The 17,694-nt window shown below is 38.7% G+C and overlaps 1 long non-coding RNA gene across 5 annotated transcripts; it reads left to right on the plus strand.

Moving 5' to 3' along the window:
* Positions 1-383: 383 nt before the first annotated feature.
* Positions 384-5,208, plus strand: LOC145057650 (uncharacterized). 5 transcript variants are annotated; one of them, XR_013686153.1, is made up of 5 exons: positions 384-726; positions 1,581-1,673; positions 1,748-1,969; positions 2,063-4,424; positions 4,506-5,208. It is a non-coding gene; the product is annotated as an uncharacterized LOC145057650 (long non-coding RNA). The 5 variants fall into 5 exon arrangements; XR_013686155.1 differs by having other exon boundaries at positions 2,063-4,087; positions 4,155-5,208; XR_013686156.1 differs by having other exon boundaries at positions 1,564-1,673; positions 2,063-5,208.
* The last annotated feature ends 12,486 nt before the right edge of the window (positions 5,209-17,694 follow it).

A 17,694-nucleotide genomic window follows, 5' to 3' on the forward strand; every position in this document is an offset into this window, starting at 1 on the left:
ACCAAAGGAGAGAGAATAAAGAATTAAGCCTCTACAAGCTATAGGGGGTGGTAGCACTCCTAACACCTCGCGGCATCATTATTTTGACTGCCATGTCATTTTTTTGTTATTCACCTCGTTAGCACATTTTTCTTAGCATTTCATACGGAGTGGTAACATTCTATGTTTTTTTTCAAACTTAAATAAATTGTGTTTTTTTAATACACAATATTTTATATTAAATATTTTTTTTATAAAACACAAATACTCTAAAAAAAATGAGAAAAAAAGTTAAAGAAGATAAAAAATAACATTGGACACAGTAACAAATGTGTGGATTGGATTTGAAAGTTGAAACCCCAATTAATTGCCGGGTCCATTCATTCTCTTTTTCTAAGATTTATTACTAGGAATCACACTGGCCCATTTTCGAGAATAAAATCCCCTATTCAACTAGTAGGGTTTCAGCAAATACTCTGCCGGAAAAGATAGCTGTTTGATCGGAGATGTCAACTGGAGACGAAGACAAAGAAGCAAGAAGAGGAGGTGAACTAAGTCAAAACTCAATAACCAATCAAATCATTGCAGCACTTTCTCTCTCTTCTTGCTAAGCCAGCAGCGACAATCCCCTAGCGAGCCTCTGGCGAGGGCCATAGCGCACGACGCCGTCCACAAATGCTTAGCTTTTCTTCTCTAAAAACGAGCTCCTTTCCATTTCAAATGAAGAAAATACAACAGGGAAATCGAGTAAGTCTTAAATTTTCAGTATTGGGAGCAAATCTAGTCGCAGGACTTAATATTTATGTTTATCTTATTTTTATATGTATTTAATGTTTGAGATTGTTTCTACATAAAACTCAGAACTAATGTTTGATGTTTTGAAAATGTTTTACCACAAATTTAGAAAAGAAAAGGAGTTTTTCTTGGGTGGTCTGAAATATAATGGTCTCTTCACTAGATTACCCTTAACATACGTAATATTTCATTTCCCACTAAAAAAAAAGGTTTATTTTTGGGAAAATTTAATCTAAACATTGATAAAAAAAAACTACCCCCTGATACAAAACTGTGGTTTTCAACACGTTTGAAAGTCTTTCTTTTACGCCTTGTTCCGAGTTTTTTTTGTAAATTCATTAAAAGAAAGGAAAGGAAAATTTTGACGGAAAGAAAGGGAGGTGAACGAAAATATTCATTATTCCGTGTTTCCGAGTTCGAAGGAAATGAACGGAAATGGAAGGAAAATTTTAAGTTTTTGTGTTCCCGAGTTAGGAGGAAAAAGCAAATAAAGCATAAAATTTTCCTTCCCCTCACTTTCTTTCCAAATCCGCCCAATTTGGGAGGAAAATTTCTCCTCCCCTCACTTTCCTTCCATTAATGAAACTCGGGAACACGATTTTCCTTCGGCACCCCTCACTTTCCCCCCGTATCCTCCCATTTCTCTCCTTAAGTAGAACTCGGGAACAAGGCGTTAAAGAACTATTCATGTTTTCCATTTTACCCTTTTTGAAAATTTTCTTATTTGATTATGCTTTTAGATGTGGATATGTCTATTTCATTTAGTTCTAAATTTCATTCAACCCTAAGCCAACTACTTAAAATAGGACATTGGAAACAAAATGAAACCAGATAGGGACGACAAATTAATACTTGATTTGCTGAACAAGAGAGTCTCAACGAGTGGAGCTCAAATCCAGGTTTAATTGTATACCTACAATTTTAAACTAGAAAATTTTAGAAAACTAACTTTTTAATGTTATCGTTTTTGTAGGCTAATTTAGCCCGACTGCCATATGAGGTGAAAAGGGCTCAAAAAATCGACCGAGAACCAACCTTCAAAAGAATTGTGGAGCTTAAATAAAAAATGGATTCATTACGCGAGAGACGAGCGGGCGAAAGATTAAGCCAACAGTCTAGGAAAAGTAATGAGTTGACTGGCGCGCGTGTGTACTGTAAGGATCAATTTTTCACCATGGACCCGGTAACAAAAAAGGTAAGATCCATCGAATTTAGATATGGAAAATTGATTTAAACAAATCCCCATGATGAAGCTGTGGAATAAAGTAATATTTTACCCTTTATACAGGTGTACCTTTATACAAATCCAGATGCAGTTAAATTCAGAGCTGCAACATTTACTTTAAAAATGTTAAACAAGATTGTTTACCATAAAATTTAAAATTGAAGTTTCAATTTTTTGCCATTACCCATAATCATTAAATATCAAAAAAAAAATCTCATGTCTTTTTGATATATTCTTGAAACTTCAATGCATCAGCTGGAGGCACATACCCAGACACCTTTGTCCCGTTTTCTTCGTATTTCTACATAAGATTGTAGTTTTTAAAATTTAAATTAGTTAAATGTTAAAATAAGTTAATTTTTAAATATGTGACTTACAATCTCATCAACTGTCCCAACTTTACTTATAAGCGTGACTAGGTCCCGTCTCGTCTAAATGAAGGAAAAGTAAATTCCATCATTAGTTATTTTGAGAGTTATCGAAGGAACTTTTCCAAACTGGTGGCTTCTAAATACGAAACACAAAAATTATCTTCCAAATGCATAGCTTTTTCCTTGACCTCATCGGGATTTTGACACCTATCAACCTGTCAAAAAAGTTTAGAGGATAAACAAATCAAAAATATGTTGTTATTTGTTGGATTTGAACCAAATTAAAAGGCAGAACACTACTTTGTTCCAGAGCTTCACCATAAGAATAGTTGAAGCATTTAAGTTAAGAAGCATCTTGTCGACAGTATCCATTTGATTTGCTACTAATGGATGACTGCATTAATAGCAATATAACTTCATTATTATGGTGTAAATACATTTTATAAAAATACAACATAATTAACCTTATATCAACAACAACTGCTAGTAGAAAAGAATGTTTTATCTCCTCATAGGGGTAAATGTAGAAAGCTTCAACACCAAAAACAATAATTGGTTCATTATTAGTAAATTTATAATACATATCAGAAAAAAAAACTTACAAGGTATGGGGGGTTTTGTAAAAACCCTATATTGTCCCGTAAAAAATTTTCTTAATATTTTTAATCTAAAAAAAACGCTTATAAATCACTTTCAATAAAAAAGTTTGTAATATTTGAATTTTATAAAGTAAGGTGGAACTCATCCTCCTTGTAACTGGATTTAGTGTCGTAAAAAGTTGATCCTCCGGTCAAGTTGTTGAAAATACTACTTTCTCCCCGAGTTGGTGTATCCAACAAAGGAAATAGTAGGTATACATTCCTGTATTGTTCTTGCCCGAGCTCTTCGCTCGTGCAGACTCGAGTTCAATTCCGAGCTCATTAATTTTTTTAATACATGTGCTCTGTTAACTTTTTTGGTGTTGTTCATTTCATGTTTTAGTCTCGCTAAGTCGACCTACAAAATTTACAATATGTAAAGTTAATTATCAATCATCTTTAAAAGTAAAGATACATAATTCAACCTGGACATAAGCTGCTTCTTTTATTGATGCTCTTTTGGTCAACAAATCAACAATAAGTTCCCTCTTATCAAATTTTACTTTGTTGCCAAGTTCATCTTTTAGGTACTTGAGTTCATCTTTATAATTCTATTGGGTTATCTGATGAGAAACAAAAGTTGAAATGTAATGAATTTAAATCAACAAAGAAGAAAGACTTAATGAGTGAAATTTAGAACTAAATGAAACACACATATCCACATTTAAAAGCATAATCAAATAAGAAGAATGAAAGAAAACACCTAAATGGAAATATATGTATAGGCTCTTTTGTGCTTCTTTTTAAGAATTATTCGTGTTTCCCATTTTACCCTTTTTGAAAGCCTATATATAGAGGTGTTTTCTTTCAATTTTCTTATTTGATTATGCTTTTAAATGTGGATATGGGCGTTTCATTTAGTTCTAAATTTCACTCATTAAGCTTTTCTTCTTTGTTGATTTAAATTCATTACATTTTAACTTTTGTCTTTCATCAGATAACCCAACAGAATTATAAATATGAACTCAGAACTCAAGTACCTAAAAGATGAACTTGGCGACAAAGTAAAATTTGATAGGAGGGAACTTCTTGTTGATTTGTTGACCAAAAGAGCCTCGACAAAAGAAGCTCATGTCCAGGTTGAATACTCTATTTTTACTTTTAAAGTTGATTGAGAATTAACTTTGCATATTGTAAATTTTGTAGGTCAACTTAGCGAGACTAGAACATTAAATGAACAACATCTAAAAAGTCAACAGAGCATGTGTATTAAAAAAATTAACGAGTTGGAATTGAACTCGAGTCTGTGCGCGAGCGAAGAGCTCGCACAAGAACAATGCAGGAACGTGTACTTACTATTTCCCTTGTTGAATACACCAACTCGGGGAGAAAAGTAGTATTTTCAACAACTTAACCGGGTCGAGCGTTGCAGTCGAGGATCAACTTTTTACCATACTAGACCCGGTTACAAGGAAAGTGAGTTCTACCTTTACTTTACAAAATTCAAATATTACAATTTTTTTTTATTGAAACTAATTTATATAGGCATTTTTTTAGATTAAAAATTGTCAGAATATCCTTTTGCGGGAATTGTAAGTTTTTTTATTTTTTCTGATATGTATTATCAATTTACTAATAACGAACTTATGATTTTTTTTGGTGTTGAAGCTTTCTGCATTTACCCCTACATTTGAGGAGATAAAACATTCTTCTCTACTAGCAGTTGTAGTTGATATAAAGTTGATTATGCTGTATTTTTATAAAATGTATTTGGACCCTAATAATGAAGTTATATTGTTATTAATGTAGTCATCCACTAGTAGTAAATTAGATGGATGCTGTCGATAAGATGCTTATTGACTTAAATGCTTCAACTATTCCCATGGTGAAGCTCTAGTAATGTTTTGCCTTTTAATTTGGTTCAAATCCAACAAATAGCAACATACTTTTGACTAGTTTATCCTCTAAACTTTTTTTGACAGGTTGATAGGTGTCCAAATCCCGATGAAGTCAAGGAAAAAGCTACGCTTTTGGAAGATACTTTTTGTGTTTCGTCTTTAGAAGCCACCAGTTTGGAAATGTTCCTTCAAAAACTTTCAAAAAAAACTAATGGTGGAATTTACTTTTACTTAGTTAGATGAGATAGTCAGGCTTAATAAGTAAGTTGGGACAGTAATAAGATTGTGAGTCAACATATTTAAAAATTAGCTTATTTTAACATTTAACTAATTTAAATTTTAAAAATTATAAATTTTTTTGATATTATGGGTAATGGTAAAACATTGAAACTTCCATATTTAAATTTTATGGTAAACAATCCTCTTTAACATTTTAGCCAATTGTGGCACGAGGCATCATGTTTGATTCCCACTATGGGTTTCTTAAAGTAAATGTTCATTAGCTAGAAATGAATATCTTGTTGAAAGAAATTGTAGATTTTGCAAAAGAAATAGTTTTCTTTTGTGATCAACATTCTTGTCATTTTCTTGCAGCAATTTTCCTGTCTTTAAGTTTGAAAGAAGAAAAAAGTTAACCGAGGATAAGAGACATCAAGTGTGAAATACTTATTACATTGTATTTCAGATAGTTTAAAAAACAATTTATTACCTCATTATATTCCATCAAGGAATGAGAGAAAAAAAACATCCCACCACGATGGAATGAAAATCAGCCCAGGAGAAGGGATCCATTCCATTCCTATGTAGCAAACAAACATGATTTCTTCATTTCAAACATTACCTTAAGTCTTTTTAGTTTGAGGGAATGGGTTGGACAGGTTAATATTATAATAAAATGAGTCATTACATCCCATGATCATGTTTGGTTGAAATTTAAGAACGAAATGAATTTTCATATGCTTTTTTTGTCTTATATGTAGATAGATTTAATTTTACTCCATACATGAATAATGATCTTACAAAAAAAAAAGGTTAAAGATAATATAAGCTCATTAATACCAAAATGAGATTATAATATAAAATATATTTTCTAGTTATCTTTATAAAAGAAATTGTAATTTAATCAAAGTTGTGAAAAAAAAAAGTGATTTATCATTGGGAAGTACGTGTATAAAAAGGGTTAGAATTAACCAAAACTGAAGGAAACAAAAAAAAAAAACAGTTTTTTCATTCCTTCTCCGGTTACAGTTACATTAGGGGTCATCAAAAGAAGATATCTATGATTTTATGATTTTAAAGAGCAGGTCCTTTACCTAGAACTAGGAGTATTGTATTTGTAAAACTAATATATAAGATTGAATTTTAAAATATTCCATTGCATCTGTGATAATTATTACAGTTTACAAAACCAAAATCATAAATCTTTGGTGGAGAAAACAAAACGAATTAGTCCTTGAAATCCAATATCTTTTTTTAGTGGATGAATCAGAATTATAAGTTGGAAACATCACCTCCCTTTCATAAACAGATGCTTCAACCCAAATGAGCATTCCTCTGTTTGCATACAACACTAAAGTGGCACTTGGGTTTGATTACTAGGCGATGGAGATGGGAATGGGAATGAGTACAGATTCAATAATATTGTTTGGCTTAATGGTTAGTTTGGGTATCAAATTTTTATAAAGTCTATCCATTCATCTTCTTCATCAAGGTTGTATACACAAGTTGGAGGAAAACAATAAAGTAGAAAAGTTCATACAACAAATAAATTCATCAATCTGTTTCTTGATTCCCAAACCCACATACCTAATGCCCCTTAAGTTAGTAGTTTATTGAGCGACTTTATAGAATTCTCCAAGTATTACTCTAGCTACTAAGAAGTTATCCGTGTCCGTATTAGGTATAGAAAAGATACCTCTGTATCCCAAATTCACCAGCACTAATGATTGTCTTGTTCAGAGGTCCCCAAATAGCTCTTAAGGACCCTTAAGTACTAGTACAGACTCCCCAACCTTTAAAAAGTGAACTCAAGGTCATCAGCAGATAGCAGAAGTTAAACCCATAAAAGGGTCGGTGCTGATTACAGCAAGGCTATCGCCAACGGAAAAATCAACAACTAAAATTGAATGTGAAAAGCTGTGTTCCGCTTTGAACATCCAATAGTTTGGTTGATTGATCGGCACCACCGGTAATCAATCGTGTTGAATCACCAATTGTCAATCAGTTATCTTACTAACAAAATAAAATTCCACAATGTAAGTTAAGAATACTGAAAAAAATTCTTCTGTATATTGAATGAATTTAACGTTAAATGAAATGAGTATATATACTGAATCCTAAATACAAGCACAAAAGTAGGTATGTTAATTTGACTAGGACTAAGTCTATACACGTGGTTGTATTTACACACACATGTGATACATGAAAAAGTTACCATTATTACCCCCTGCAAGCTCAAAGTCAGGTCGAATTTGGAGCTTGGTTCTTATGGTGGAAAGTCGATCTTTGTGCAAAGGCTTCGTGAATATGTCCTCTAGCTGGTCAATGGAGGAGATTGGACTGATTATGAGATCCTTAGCTTCAATCTGCTCTTTGATGAAATGGAAATCTAATGCAATATGTTTGGATCTCGTACGAATTACCGGATTCTTTGTCATGTCTTTGTCATGAATATAGCACTGATGTTATCACACAACAAGATAGGGATGCTCAGTAGAGGTGCATGCAATTCAGACATAAGTTGCTTAATCCATATCAACTCAGCAACGGTATAAGCAAGTGAACGATATTCTGCTTCAGTGCTGGAACAAGCAACAACCTTTTGTTTGCATGAGGTCCAACTGATGAGATTGGATCCATGGATTGCAAACCCATATTGTGATCTGTTGTCGTCGTGATCGGAAATCCATCTTGCATCGGAGTATACAAGAAGAGAAGTGGTGGTGGTGGGTTTGAAGTGTAAGCACTAGTTTAGAGTGCCATTTAAGTACCTGAGAATTCTTCACACAGCTTGCTAGTGTGACACTGTGAGCGAGTGCATATATTGACAGACCCGATTTACTACAAACGTGATATCGGGTCGGGTAATGGTGGCATACTGTAAAGAACCAACTACTTGTCTGTATAGAGTTGGATCTGAGAAGGGATCGCCATGCATGGTTAAACGTGACTGACTATCTGCAGGCGTGGAGACTGGGGTTGCTTCATCCATGTGAGTAAAAATGAGAATGTCACGAATGTACCCAACTCGACTCATTTTTAGACCGGATGAGGTAGTTGTGATGTTGATGCCAAGGAAAAAATGTAAAGGCCCAAAGTCTTTGTGAGCAAAAACATCGTTGAGTTGTGAAATGAAGTAGGTAACGAGAGTTTCACCGGTACCTGTGATAATTAGGTCATCAACATAGACCAAGACATACATGGTTACTGAAGAGGAGTGGTGTACAGATAGGGAGTGTCCGAGCATGCATGAAATCCTTGAGTGACCGGATATGTTTTTAACTTCGTGAACCAAGCTCTTGGAGCTTGTTGAAGGCTATAGAATGCCTTATGGAGTCGACACACGTGATTGGGTTTGGTGGGATCTTCAAACCCTCGGGGTTGTTTCATGTAGACAGCCTCTTGCATTGAGAAAGGCATTATTGATGTCGAGTTAACGGAGGCACCAATTGTTGGAAACAACCAAAGATAGGACGAAACTGATGGTGGTAGGTTTGATAACGGGACTGAATGTCTCGACGTAGTCAATGCCCTGTTCTTGACTGTAGCCTTGAGCAACGAGACGTGCTTTATGTCTTTTAATCGTGCCATTAGACTTCTGTTTGACCCTTTAAATCCACTTGCAGCCCACAACATTAACATCGGTGGGACAGGAAACAAGTGACCAAGTTTTATTTCGCATTAGGGCATCATACTCATTTTGCATGGCATTTTTCCGGCATGTGGACTTAATTACCTGATTAAAAATTAAGGGTTCAAAATGGGACATATAAGAAGTAGATGTGGAGAAGGCCTTGGGACAGAGTGAATTTAAACGAGCTCTAGTAACCATGGAATGGGTTGTTGTGTTTGATGGACGATAATGAGAAGTGGAGGGACATGTCTGTTTCGCATGAGAACTAACTGTTGAATGATGATAGGTGGGATAAGTAGAAGGAGGTGAATAAGTGGGGTCTGAGGGAAGACGAACACTTGGGTTGGGAGTTTGGGGTGGTGAAGAAGACGGTAAATTGGTGGCTAATGTGAGAAGCACTGGGTAGCATCAGAGCTTGGTGGTGGTGATGAGAGTATAGGAGGAGAGATAGACGAGTGAGATGAAAATGGGAAAACTTCTTCGTTGAAAACTACATGTTTGGCAATGTATATTTGAGAGGATGGTTCATGGTAGCACAAATAACCCTTATGAGAAGCACTATAACCAATAAAGACACAAGGTAATGATCGGAAATCGATTTTATGGTTGTTATAAGGGCGTAGAAGGGGATAACAGAGGCCGCCAAAGGTTTTAAGGAATGCATAGTCAGGAGGTTTAACATATAACTTTTGGTAGGGTGATTTGAATTGGAGAACAGGGGTTATGGTGCGATTGTGGAGATAAGTTGTTGTTTTGAATGCATGCTCCGAGAATACATGAGGAAGTGAGGAATGCGCAAGGAGAGTGAGGCCCTTCTCGACAATCACTTGATTGCCCCGCTCGACTGCCCCATTATGTTCCTGCGTATGAGGACACGAAACACGATGTTCATTACCGTGTTGGGTGAGATATTTGGAAACACTACGATATTCACCTCCCCAGTCGGATTGAAGGCTCTTGATGGTAGTTTGAAACTGTGTTTTGATCATTTGATGAAATTGGATAAAAGTTGGAAGCACTTCAGATTTGTGAGATAAGAAATAAATCCACATAAATTTGGTGCAGTCATCAATAAACAAAAGAAAATAATGTTTTCCATTTATTGAAAAATATGGAGAGGGTCCCCATACATTAGAATAAAGCAAATCAAAAGGTTTTAATGAAGTAACATGAGAATTATTTAAAGGAAAACGGTGGCTCTTTCCCAGTTGGCATGAATCACAGACATTTGGGAAGGGCTGTGATGAAGTTGGAAGCTTGAACGAATGCAGAAGACGCTTTAGAAGAGGAGCAAGTCTCTTATGCCAGCCATGAAGGAAAGTACGAACTCCAGAAAGTGTCATTGTAACAGCCCGAAATTTCAGGTATTGCTTTAAAACTATTTTTGGGGGCATTTTAGGAAGGGACTCGACGAGTTGGAGCCAGACTCGCCGAGTAGGACCGCAGACTTGGTCGCGGGTTCGCGACTGGACTCGACGAGTCCAGATATGGACTCGGCGAGTCGATGCTATTCAGCAGAAACCCTAGCCGTTTGGTTTTGGATCGTATATAACGCCTCTTAGGCCGTCATTGTCCGTCTTTTGGCCGATTGAGAAGAACCCTAATCGTTGTGGACGTCTAGAGCAGGAGAGAAAGCTATTGGAACTTGGAGGAACTTGTTAGGCAAGAAGAAGAAGAGTTTGGCCAAAGGAATATCAAGGAGGATCGAGTCCTGAGGTTTGGGGACACAGAGAGTGCGTTTTCAGGTAATACTCGGACCATTTCTGTTATTTTGATGTGTGTACGAATCTAGGGTTTATGAAACCCATTTAGTGATTAGATGGGTTATTATGTTATTACCCAGACGTTTATACCCCAGTAATAAGATGTTTAGAAGTCCAGAAAGTCCCATGATTGTACATCTCGGGACCATACGTATTTCAGGAAGCAGTTGCTCGTCTGCATGGCATGGACTTGCCGAGTCCAATGATCAGACTCGGCGAGTAGCTTGAAGATTTACTGGGACTCGCCGAGGTGTTCTTCAGACTCGGCGAGTAGCTTGAAGATTCACTGGGACTCGCCGAGTTGTTCTTCAGACTCGGCGAGTGGAGTCGGGGTGGCCCCGCGATTCTTCCACGTGGATCTCGTCGAGTCAAGGGGGATACTCGACGAGTAGAAAGGGAACAACAGGGAAAGTTGGGGAGGACGTCTAGATTCGTCGAGTCGCCTTTGCACTCGACGAGTCCGGTCAAGTTGACCGTTGACCTGCATGTAATTTCTTAGGGTCAGTTGTCTTGGATGATAAGAGTATTAATAAGGGTATATGGTATTATATGGAGTCTGCAGATCGGCGGATCGAGTGCGAGTGGTTTCAAGAGTTGATAGTTTTCATTACCACGAGGTGAGTCTTCTCACTATACTGTACCCGGAAGGGTTTGACTGTGTGACCGGAAGGTCAGATACGATATGTGATATGTATGCTATATGTGGTAAGATATTTGTTATATGTGCTATGTATGTTATGTGGGCCGGAAGGCAATATGTTATGGGCCGGAAGGCGAATATGTTATGGGCCGGAAGGCGTGGTGTTGATGACCGGAAGGTCAGGGCCTGGAAAGGCGTATGTGCGTAAGTTGTATATTGGGGAACTCACTAAGCATTTATGCTTACAGTTGTCATGTATGTGTTTCAGGTACTAGCGAGGACCGTGGGAAGACGCCGGCGTGATCGATACACACTGAAGAATGCTTTTATGATCTTGGGATTTTGAATATTTGTATTTGACAGAATACTTAAACTATTTATGCCTTGTTTTGAATGGAAATAATTATATTTTAAAAATGAAAAATTTGTTTGAAAATTTGCGTTGTTACAATTGGTATCAGAGCCTTGGTTTGAGGGATTCGGGTGCACCTTCGGGGGTAACTGAACTCAAACCGAGGATTTGAGGAAACTTTTTAAAATAAAGGCATAAACTTTTGTAAATGGTTTTGTGGTAAACAAGAAAGAAGTAGTGTGTATGATCAGTCAGCGCCCGAACGGTAAAGATCCCCAAAATACCTTACAATATTATATGATCTGAATTGTTATGCATGCTAGAAGACTAGGTATTCATGATAGGACTAGAGTGGCCTGATTTGTGATGCCTTAGTCTAGGGAAGTTTGCCTATATGAGATGCTTTGCTAGTATGCGGGTAGATGGTGCATATCAGAAGTAGAGTACTCACTATCCGGAGTTTGGGGAGGAAGACTTGGGATGAACGCTGATGCGGTGTGGTCGGTAGTATTGGGCCCGTACTACCGAGGACACCGGGTCAGTGGGAGGCCCAAGTAAGAATCCCTGGATATCGGAGACTGAGTAGGGTTGCGTTATCGAGTGCGATTACACTCGCTGGAGTCTCTGATAGTTTTATGTTATATTTCAGAGACATCATGGTTAGACCACGCCACGGAGCGAGTTCGAGCGGTGTGAGTGACGAGGAGATTCGTCAGATGATTCACGAGGAAGTAGCGGCGACGATCCGGGCTGAGATCCCGGAGATGTTTGTGTCTATTAAGACCACCCTGATGGAGACGTTCGATGAGCGGTACGCCGCATTGACTGAGGCTGCAACCGCTGCAGCTACCACAGCTGTGGCCGCTGCTAGGCCACAGGGGGGTGACTCGTTGCTGTTCCGAGAGTTCAGCAACACGAAGCCACCAGAGTTCGATGGGACGCAGGATCCGATTGCTGCGATGAGGTGGATCGCAGATATAGAGGGGTGCTTCTACACTTGTTCATGCCCGGAGCACCTGAGGGTACGGTTCGCTTTGAACCAGCTCCGACTGGGAGCGAAGGACTGGTGGAAGTTCGTGACGACGAACTTCACTTTGGCAGAAACTACGGCAGTGACATGGGAGGGGTTCACTGCCATGTTCAGGGATGAGTACGTTCCCCCGGTGGAGCGGGAACGATTGGTTCAGGAGTTCTTAACCCTCAAGCAGGGTACTGACTCGGTGGCGGCGATCACGCGGAAGTTTCATGAGAGGGCGATGTTTTTGATGGGTTTTAAGCATTCTAACACTTCCTAAGTGTACATGCAACCCTAATAACCTTGGATCTATGTTTGTCTAATTATCATGCAAAGTTGAATTCCAATGTTATATTCCTATCTAGCATACATGGGGAACAATTTTAACTTGAATCATAGATAAAATAACTTACCTTGTTGTTGCTTGAGTTCCTTGAAACCTTGTGAGCCTAGCACCCCAAGTGTGATGCCTCAAATGCTTCACACAACACCAAATGCTCTTGGAAAGACTCTTGAGATAACACACACTTCTCAAAATCGGCCAAGCCCTCTAGTTTCTTATGTCTAGCCTTGTGTAGCCAATTTTGTGGAGAATGGGATTCTTATATAGTGTTGACACATCTAGGGTTACACCATGTAAACCCTAATGTGTCATGACTCTTCATTTCCATGACCCATGGGTTTGTAACTCCCATGGAGCATCCATGGAGCATCCTATGGGTAGAACCCAACTTGATAATCCATGGAGCCTCTTAGCCCACTATACAAGATATGAATGATTTACATAATCAACCCATATATTTAATTAGTTATCCTTTGATCACTTAATTAATTCCAAATTAATTCTTGATCAAACTAATCAAATAATATTATTAATATATTAGAACTTATAATATATTAATAATCTCCAAGTGTTATTTCTCTCATTTTAGTCTATCCAATTGCATGGTGCCATGCAACCCAAATGGACCATGCCGGGTCGGGTCAAGTACAAGCCCGAAATAGTTATGGACTTAGACACCTTATCCAACAGTCTCCCACTTGGATAAGTCTAATAACTATATCTCTAGTACTTCAGGAACCGACCGGCAATCGTAGCTCTTTCAAGGTCTCTCAGAACTGAGAAGATAATGATACGCCATTTAAGATAAGTGATCATATAATCCTCTGTTCTAGATATCAGCCGGACAAATACATGGAACATGTCTTGCTTATTGTCCAACATTTGTTTCCCGATTTCCGATTTGTTTGACATAGAACTTAATTGAACACATCAACTTAGTTCTGACCGGGCCCGGTACATGGGTCAAAACAAAATCATCGAGGGGCCCAGATACCAGCTTCTAATCCAAGAAGGAACAGATAAACTTCGACTCATATGTTTGTTCTACCACTTATTGAATTACACACAAAAGTAGAATCTACCACTGTCTCTTGCTTGGAACTCCAAGGTCTCCAATGAAGTTCTTCAGCCATATCGCCTCCTTTGCTGCTTCACTAGCTGCAATATACTCTGATTCACAAGTAGAATCTACCACTGTCTCTTGCTTGGAACTCTTCCAAGAAATTGCTCCTCCGTTTAGGGTAAAGACCCAGCCCGACTGAGAGCGGAAATTATCCCTATCAGTCTGGAAGCTAGCATCACTATACCCAACAACTCTCAATTCATCACTCCCACCGAGGGTAAGGACCCAGTCCTTAGTCCTCCGTAGGTACTTGAGGATATTCTTTACCGCAGTCCAGTGTGCCTTGCCAGGGTTCGCCTGATACCTGCTAACCATGCTCAAGGCAAAAGCTACATCGGGTCGAGTACACGTCATAGCATACATGATCGATCCTACAGCCGAAGCGTAAGGTGTTCGACTCATTTCTGCTATCTTAGCCTCAGTGCTAGGGCTTTGTGTCTTACTCAATCTGGTGTTACTCTGGATGGGTAACTCTCCTTTCTTGGAATCCTGCATGCTGAATCTCTTCAGCACCTTATCCAAGTAGGTACTCTGACTAAGTCCAATTAGTCTTTTACTCCGATCTCTCAAGATTCTTATCCCTAGAATATAGGCAGCTTCACCAAGGTCCTTCATAGCGAAACACTTACCAAGCCAGGACTTTACTTCCTGCAGGGTTGGAATGTCGTTTCCTATGAGTAGTATGTCATCCACATACAATACCAAAAAGCTAACTATACTCCCACTAGCCTTGACATACACACAAGATTCATCTTCACTCCTAGAAAAACCAAATTCCTTGACCTTTTCATCAAAGCAAAGATTCCATCTGCGAGGTGCTTGCTTCAATCCATAAATGGATTTCTCAAGCTTACACACTCTATTAGGGTACTCGTTGCTGACAAAACCCTCTGGCTGACTCATGTAAACATCTTCAGCCAACTTTCCATTAAGGAAAGCGGTTTTGACATCCATCTGCCATATTTCATAGTCATGAAATGCAGCTATGGCTAACAGAACCCGAATAGACTTAATCTTGGCTACCGGAGAAAAGGTCTCATCATAATCCACTCCAGGAATTTGAGAGAAGCCCTTTGCAACCAGTCTAGCCTTATAAGTGTGTACTTTACCATCCATGTCGGTCTTCTTCTTGAAGACCCATTTGCACCCTACTGTCTTACGACCTGGTACATTTTCAACCAAGTTCCAAACTTGATTGTCATACATGGATTGTATCTCGCTATCCATAGCCTCTTTCCATTTAGCAGACTCGGGGCCTGCCATGGCTTCCTCGTAGCTGTTAGGGTCATCTTGACTTACTAGTGTTTCATCACTAATAAGTGTCTCACCTTCTGCAGTAATATGGAATCCATAGTAATGCTCAGGTGCACTCCTAACTCTCGTGGAACGTCTCAGAGGTACAAATTTGTCAATTGGCTCAACAGGAGTTTCCTCCTCAGGTTGAGGGCTAGAGTTTGAAGTTCCTTCACCGCTTGATTCTCGAATTTCTTCAAGATCAATTTGCCTCCCACTGTCTCCTTGGCTTATAAATTCTCTCTCTCGAAAGACACCTCTTCTTTCTACAAAGACCACATTGTCACTAGGTCTGTAGAAGAGGTAACCAAAGGATCGCTGTGGGTAATCGATGAAAATACACCTCTCGCTTCGAGGTTCGAGCTTATCATGAGTCTCGCGTCTCACGAAAGCCTCACAACCCCAAATCTTGATGTGGTCTAGTTTAGGTACTTTACCAGTCCACATCTCGTGAGGAGTTTTGGCAACTTTCTTTGTAGGGACTAGATTAAGAATATGGGCGGCGGTCTCTAAGGCATACCCCCAGAATGAGATTGGTAGCGTAGCTCGACTCATCATGGAACGAACCATATCTAACAAGGTTCGATTACGCCTCTCAGCCACACCATTCAACTGTGGTGTCCTGGGAGGTGTCAATTGTGAGACTATCCCACATTCCCTTAGATAGTCGAGGAACTCTGAACTAAGATACTCACCACCACGATCGGATCGAAGCATCTTAATGTTCCTGCCCAATTGATTCTCGACTTCCTGTTTAAATTCCTTAAACTTCTCGAAAGTCTCTGACTTATGCTTGATCAAGTAGACATATCCATATCTACTATAATCATCAGTAAAAGTCAAATAATAACGATTAGCATCCCTTGTGGCATGTTTGAATGGTCCACACACATCCGTGTGTATAAGGTCCAACAAACCTTCACCCCTCTCACACGAACATGTGAAGGGTGACTTTGTCATTTTTCCAAGTAAGCATGATTCGCAACTATCATCTGACTTTAGGTCAAACGACTCCAAGACTCCATCCTTTTGGAGTTGGCCTATGCGCTTCTTGCTTATATGTCCAAGACGACAATGCCATAATGATGCTTTATCCAAGTTATTATTAGTAGAATCAATACACAAAACATTATTTCCTAAGTTATCAACAACAGATACAGCTTCATACACACCATCACAAGGTAATGCTTTAAAATAAAGAATATTATTAAAGAAAGCATCAATAGAACCAACTTCATTATTAAATGAAAAGGTAAACCCTTGTTTGTACAAAGCATGGAAGGAAATAATATTTCTTGCCATTCCTGGCGAATAACAACACTTATTCAAATCTAAACTAAACCCACTACTTAGCGATAAAGTATAAACTCCAATCTTGGTAACAGGTATAGCTTTCCTATTCCCCATGATCAAGTTTATCCTTCCTTGCTCCACATCCTCACTTCTTCTTAGTCCCTGCAAGTCACAACAAATGTGAATACCACACCCGGTATCAAGGACCCAAGAATTAGAATGGGGTGAGTTATTAGAAATGATAGTGTAAATACCTGCATGGTTGGGTTTAACTTTCCCATCCTTCACATCTTGCTGGTATTTTGGGCAGTTCCGCTTCCAATGAGCTTTTTCATGGCAATAGAAGCATTCAACCTCTTTTGGGTCAGAAGAAGGAGTAATGAAACCTTTCTTGGTTCCACTTGAAGAAGAGCCATCAAGGGTCCGAGCCTTGGTACCCTTCGAAGATCTCTTTCTCTTCCTCCATCAATTCTTCCCAATTGCCAAAATCGGAGTAGAGTTTTGAGTAGGAGTGATAGCAACCGACTTCCCCTTAAGACCTGATTCTGCGGTCTTGAGAAGTCCCTGAAGTTTGCTGAGAGTGACTTCTTCCTTGTTCATGTGATATGTCATGCGTAATTGATCATAGCACGATGGTAAGGAATGCAAAATAATATCTATTGCAAGATCCTCCGGGAAGTTCACATTAAGCTTCAGCAAACGATCCACATACCTTTGCATTTTCTGCATGTGGCTCGTGACGGATTCCCCGTCCTTCATCATGGTTGTTATCATGGAGCAGATGATTTCATACCTCTCTTGTCTTGCACTTTGATGGTATCTTTCCATCAAATCTTGGTGCATGTCATAAGGGTAGAAATCCTCATAAGACTTTTGGAGTTCCGCTGTCATGGTGGCCGTCATGATGCAAGCCACTTTCGTAGCATCCCTTTCATGTGCCTGAAATTCAGCGATCTCCTGAGGAGTTGCAGTGGACTCATCAATCTCCTTAAGCTCCTTGTCAAGGACATACTCTTTGTCCTCGTAGCGGGTAATCATCCTGATGTTTCTGATCCACTCATTGAAGTTGGATCCATCAAAGGTGACTTTCCCACACAAGTTCATAAGGGTAAAGGAGCCATTAGGATTAGAGCCAGAAGCATTGTTGAAAGACATCTGAAGGAAGGAGGACAA

The sequence above is a fragment of the Lactuca serriola genome, chromosome 6 (genome assembly GCF_051521515.1).
Source record: "Lactuca serriola cultivar US96UC23 chromosome 6, Lser_US96UC23_V15, whole genome shotgun sequence".
NCBI lineage: Eukaryota > Viridiplantae > Streptophyta > Magnoliopsida > Asterales > Asteraceae > Lactuca > Lactuca serriola.